Genomic DNA, 7,193 nt, shown 5'->3' with positions numbered 1-7,193 from the left:
TTTAATTAGGAGCATAATTAGCAAATTTTAAATATTAACTCTTTTAACTCTCAGATAAAGGTAAATAACAGCAATAAATATATCATTAACCAAAAGGAGAAAAGATAAGCAAAACCATATAATAACTTGTTGAATTTTTGGTTTACATATACTTAATAAATGTACCATTCACTGTGCACTTTGGCACAAGACTTAGGAGCCACATTTGTGTATTTATAAAAGAAGGAAAAGGCTTAATTCTTTTTCTGTATTATTTCATAGTATTAGAAAAGAAGAAAATTATCAATATATAATTATATGAATTATCCATATAAATAATTAAACTGCTAGTTCTTTTCTTAGATTTTAGTATTTCTATTTCTGAAAAAATGAAAAATTCTAACAAATATATTATAAATTTTTTTAGCCCACAGAAAAATAATAATTTCTCTTTACCTACTTTTAATAACCATTATGAATGAACTAACTATGCAACTATTACATAAGTCGAATGTGTAAAAACATTATTATATTGCCTTTTATTATAATTAACATACATATTTACAACAACGAATACCAGGAATAAAGTATAATGGATAAAAATTGTGCATTAAATAATTATAAAAAAAGGGATATGGTGATTGACTCTCAAAGTAATACTACAAAGTCTTATGACTCTATTGTGGGAAGTAAAACATATTTTTATTCTTGATATATATGTTATAGTTCTATCCCCTTATTCTAATAAAATAGGTTTACTATGTGCATTTATGAATGCAGAAACCATCTGCATGCATGCATCACTCACTGGTTTATGCCTAGTTGTAGCTTCCAGGGGATGCCAAAATGTTAATCCTTTCGCAGAATGGAATATTTTATTTCAATTTCTCAAACAGCAAATGGGACAGTAGTGAAGGCAGAGAAGGCATCAAGAGTCCCCACATTGGTGGCAGACTTTGATTCCTGCACTTCATATGATTGTGGACAATTACAAAAACAAAAACAAAACAAACCTACACATCTATTAGCTTCACAAAGGAGGAAGGCAGTGAAATCTCACTGTTAAGAAGTTAAAATATCATTATGAAATTTTTCGAATTTAATTTTAAAGCAAAAAGAATGAAAATATCTAGATTTTACATAATCTTAGGCTGATGTCCTTTATTCAAATTTAGCTATGCTTGAGGCACTTCTATTTCCCTACATTTATTTATACTTTTCCCTCACCATGGCACATTTTCATATTTCTCTGTCTGTCCAGTTGCTCTTCATTTTTGAATGCCAAAATCATTTCTGTCTCAAAATAGCTGTCTAATTTTTGTTCAGTCTGATTTACTTTCTCCATTCTCTTCATGTCAAGATATAATGGTAATATTATTATGCAAATTAGCACATTGTACTATACATATTAGGTATTTGTCTTCCATTTCTGATTCATATTATTTACTAGACTATAAGCTCCTTCATGGCAGGCTCTACCTTTGAACCATTTTTTGTATCTATCCTCAATGACACAAAAAACACTGTGCCTTGTATATAATTAATTTCAATAAATATTTTCTTATTGTGGGATAAGTGAAAATTTTGAACAGATACATGTAACGTGTCAGATTGACTAAAAATTATCTTCAAGAATTCAGACTGGAGGCTGTATTAACATTTCATATAATAGAATAATAAGGGTCTTATTTAAATATAAGCTCGAGTAGCTATTAAAAAACCAAAGTTTTATTAAGGTGAATTGATAGAAATATAATGTCCATAACAAAAGTGGTAGCTATGGCATTATGTGAGTCATAATCCTCTATCCTGGGTTCTATAAACATTATACTAACAGTTTTCAAACTTTAAGAACACTGGCAATTTGGAGGACATTTGGAGAAGAATGATTATAAAGATTAAGATTGAGGGGTTATGGTTCAAGATGACCACAAAGGAGGCTCCTAAATTCACTTCCGCCTACAAACACCAAATCTACAACTATATAAGAAATCCAGTAGATCACTGAGTGACTCCTACACATGAGGTGAATGAGAAACACACACACACACACACACACACTGAAACAAGTAAGAGGCTGAGACACAATCTTACCGTAAACCCCATTCCTAGTGCAGGGGCAAAAAACCAAGAGAGAACTCACAACTCCCAGCTTCTCCCTGAGGAGCAAAGAGTTTGGACCCTACATCTAGCTCCAAAACTTTTAATACTTCTACCTGAGAGATGGACTCCCAAAACATCCAGCTTTAATAGCCAGTAGGAGGGGCTCCAGGTGGTATAGCAAGTTAAGCGTCCAACTCTTCGTTTCAGCTCAGGTCATGATCTCAGGGTTGTGAGATCAAGCCCTGCATCTGGCTCTGTGCTCAGCACAGAGTCTGCTTAAGACTCTCTCTCTCCCTCTCCCTCTGCTTCTCTCTCTCTCTGAAATAATCTTTAAAAAAATAAAAATAAAAGCCAGTAGGGCTTGTAGCCATGAGACACACAAGTCTCTGAACTCAGAGACAGTTGTTAAAGAGCTCATGTGACTCACCATGGCTAAGTCCCTGGGCACAATGAAGAAAAAACAGACTGAAAATTGCCCAGTCTTTCCAAGAAAGAGGACTATTAGTTTAACATAATAGCTGGGGCCTGAGGAGTAGGCTTCTATTTTAACACACATCAAGAGGCAAACTGCAATACTCTCCAGAGACAGGAAGCAGGCACCTCTTTAGGCTCTCCCTCTGCCTCACTCCAAGCCATCAGCATCACAGAAAGGAGTTTGTATATATGTCTGGCACCCCAATTTTTGCTGATGCCCACATCAGACAAAATAGACTTTAAGAAAAAGACTGCAATAAGAGACAAAAAAAGGTATTATAAAATGACAAAGGAGTCAATCCAACAAGATAAAAAATTTGTAAATATTTATGCATCCAACATAGAAGCAACTAAATATATAAAGTAAATGGTAATAGATGCAAAGGGAAAAACAACAACATAATAATAGTAGGGGATTTCAATACCCCACTTTCAACAATGGATAAACCATCAAGACAGAAAATCAGTAAGGAAATGTTGGACTGAAATTTTACATTAAACAAGATTAATAGACCTTTACAGAACATTCCATCCAAAAGCAACAGAATAAACATTCTTCTTAAGGGCAAATGGAATATTCTCCAGGACAGAGTATACATTAGACCACAAAACAACTATTAATGAATTTAAGAAAGCAGAAATCATACCAAGCATCTTTTCAGACCACAGTGGCATGAAATAGAAATCAATTACAAGAAGAAAATTGGAAAATTCACAAATATGTAAACATTAAACAATATGCTACTGAACAACCAATGGATTAAAGAAGAAATCAAAAGAGAAATTAAAAAAAAACCTTGAAACAAATGAAAATAGAAATACAACAGACCTTATACATCATGAAAGAAAAAACATACCAAAACTTATTGGATTCAGCAAAACAGTTCAAAGAGGAAATGTCATTGCAACAAATGCCTACATTCAGAAATAAGAAAGAACTCAAACAACTTAAGTTTACATCTCAAGGAACTGGAAAAAGAAGAATAAATTCATCCCAATGTTGTTAGCACAAGGAAAGAAATAACAAAGATCAGTGTGGAAATAAATGAATCAGGAACCACAAAAACAATAGAAAAGATCAATGAAACTAAGAGCCAGTTCTTTGAAAATATAAACAAAATTGACAAGTCTTTAGCTAGACTCACCAAGAAAAAAAGAGAGAGGACTTAAATAAAATTGAAAATGAAAGATGAGACATTACAACTGATAGCACAGATATACAAAGGGTCATAAGAGACTACTTTGAACAATTATATGCCAACAAGTTAAACAACCTAGAAGAAATGGATAAATACCTAGAAAGATACAACCTACCAAGATCAAATCGTGATGAAATAGAAAATCTAAACGGACCAATTACTAGTAAGGAGATTGAATCAGTACTCAAAATCTCCCAAAAAACAAAAGCCCAGGACAGGATGGCTTCTCTGGTAAATTCTACCAAACATCAATCAATCAATCAATCAATTAATGGATAAAGAAATTGTGCTGTATATATATATGTACAAGGCAATATTATTCAGCCATAAAAAGAATGAAACCCTGACATGTGCAGCAACATGGACAGACCTCAAAGGGATTATGCTAAGTGAAATAAGTCAGATATAGAAAGACAAATCACAGAGGAACAGAGAGGTTAAGTAACCTCCTTAATGTAACACTACAGAGCCAGGTAGCTTGGATCCAGAATGGAGGCTCTTAGGCACCTCAATATGTAGGTATCTGTTATATTATTCTCTGTACTTTTCCTATGTTTGAAATAGTTTATAATTGCTTTTTGAAGGGTCTGAAGTAAATATAGCAAAATGTTTTTAAAAAAAGATTATCAAAGTATAAATGCTCACAAATGTCAAATATTTAACATATCTGTACCTGTAATTAATCCTGATTAAATACATTACATGATGCATGATTCATAATGTTCATATATATGAACATATACAATATGCAGTATATCATAAAAAGAATGGAATTTAAAAAAAAAACTACAAAGATTCCAGATCCAAGTAATATGGATTAAGTACAATACATCCTGTCTTTCCCATTTAGTATTGCTATAAAACCTAGATTGTACATAAAGCAGCTATTTAAGACCTCTGAAAATGTAACAATAGAAGCCAGATTCATTGAAGATCCCAAAGAGCTCTTGATTACATGGGTTTTATCTAGTGACATTTACCAGAACTAGAAATTAAAACAGAAACTGTTAAAAAAAAATACAAGTTCACATTCCATTAGCTGTCGGAGTGTTGATGTTATCACCACATATCATAAACCTCCGGAAATTTCCACTGTATAATCATATGAGAGTGGAAAAGGCAAATAACATCTTTGTGATAAAGGAAATAGTTTTGACCACATTTTGAGAACTGCTGCCTATGTGCAACAAATAAATAATAAATATTGTTTTGAAGCACACATGAAATATTCAACAAATTATAACAAAGAGAACGAATCTTTGGACAAATATTTTAAAAACTAATTTCAAACTGAACATAGCGTAAAAACGGGGGGTGGGGGATTAGAATACTCTAACAAAAAGTTAGAAAAAATATTAGGATTGAAAAAGACGTTTCTAGGTAATAGAAACACATGTTTTTTAATGTCTCTTCCCCAGTCCTGGTTCCCAGCATTTACTTGCTTAAGGTTCTCCATTCACATAGAATCATGGCAGAGTTAAGAAGGATAGCAAATTCATGCTCTACCACTACTTTTTACCCTTGGGCTTACATTGTCATTGAGAAAGAACTCATTTTAATACGTTAGGTTTTTATATTTAAGAGACCCTCTACATCAAGTTCTCCTAATTTTTGGACCAAATTCAATACTAGCAAGGCCATATCTGGGGTGGTGGAGTTGACCAATATCAGTACTCAAATATCCTTGAACAGTCTCAATTCTTCCAGTATTCAGAGAGAAAGCCTCACCATTAAATCTCTTATTATCTAAGAAATACTATGAATAAGGTAAATGGCTCAGCATTCACCAAAGAACATCTATGAGAAGCTATCAGATATTATGCCTATTAGAAATGTTAAACTTAGAATGACCTATCTAAATATTTTTGAAATCTGTAGGAAAAAATATTATGTAGATTACTTTTGATTTTATAAGGTAGCACTAATTTCTGATATTTAAGAGACTTTCAGTAAAAATAATTTTCCTTACTTGGCTTTAAGAATTTCAGGGGGGGCTAGGAATAAGCTTTATTTTTTCAAAAAAATTTTCACTTCAATAGAAAAACATTTAAAGTCTGGTTTTAGGATTTTAGAATATATAAACTAATATAACCATGATAAACATAAAGTGAGATTGGACAATATTAAATGTGAATTTTAAGTGTGACTTAAAAATATCTTAAAATATTTTAGGCCTAGCCGTGGACTCTGGCACCAAGGGATAAGATAGAAAGCAACCTAAATGTCCATTGATGGATGACATTGATAAAGAAAATGTGACTTACGCATGCAATGGAAAATTATTTAGCCTTAAATTATTTTTAGTAAGTAAAGTTGGGAAAACTGAACAGCCATATGCAAAACAATGAAGTTGGACCTTTTTCTTATACCATACACAAAAATCAAGTCAAAATTGATTAAAGAGTTAAACATAAGACCTGAAACCACAAACCTCCTAGAGGAAAACAGGGGAAAATCTTCCTGAGGTTAAGTTTTAGGAATGATTTCTTAGATACAGCATCAAAATCAGAGGAAACACAAGCCAAAATATATAAGTCGGACAATGCTTCTGTACAGCAAAGGAAACTATCAACAAAATGAAAAAGCAGCGTATAGATTAGAAGAAAATACTTGCAAAACATATAACTGATAAGAGGTTGATATCCAAAATATATAAAGAACACATACAACTCAGTAGAAAAAAAAAAAAAAACCCAATTTAAAAACAAGTAGAGAAACTAAATAGACATTTCTCCAAAGAAGACATACAAATGGCCAACATATACATGAAAAGATGTTCAAAGTCACTCATCATTGGGAGATGCAAATCAAAACCACAATGAGATATCACCTCATACCAGTCAAGAAGGCTACTATCAAAAAGGAAAAAAAAAAAAAAAAAACAGCAAATGTTGGCCAGGATGTGGAGACAATAGAACCCTTGTACACTGTTGGTGGGAATGTAAATTGGTGCAGCCAGTCTGGAAAACAGTATGTAGTGTCCTCAGGAAAAAAAAAAAAATCATGTGACCCAGCAATCCCATTTCTGAAATATACCCAAAGGAGTTGAAATCAGGATCTCAAAGATTTATCCGTACTCTCATGTTCAATGCAGCATTTACCACAATAGATAAGACATGGAAGCAACCTAAATGTCCACTGATGGATGAAATTGATAAAGAAAATGTGGCTTAGGCATGCAATGGAAAATTATTCAGCCTTAAAGAGAAGGAATTCCTGTTATTAGTGACAGTGTAGATGAACCTACAGGGCATTATGGTAAGTGAAATAGGCCAGACACAGATAGATAAATACTATGTAATACCACTTATATGAGAAATCTAAAGTGGTACAATTCATAGAAGCAGAAAGTAGAATGATGGTTGCCAGAGGCTGAAAAGGGGAACATGGGGAGTTATTAGTCAAAGGGTACAAGTTTCAGTTATGCAAGATGAATAA

This window comes from Zalophus californianus, chromosome 1 (assembly GCF_009762305.2).
Source record: "Zalophus californianus isolate mZalCal1 chromosome 1, mZalCal1.pri.v2, whole genome shotgun sequence".
NCBI classification, from domain to species: domain Eukaryota; kingdom Metazoa; phylum Chordata; class Mammalia; order Carnivora; family Otariidae; genus Zalophus; species Zalophus californianus.
Note: the sequence above shows the minus strand (reverse complement) of the source record.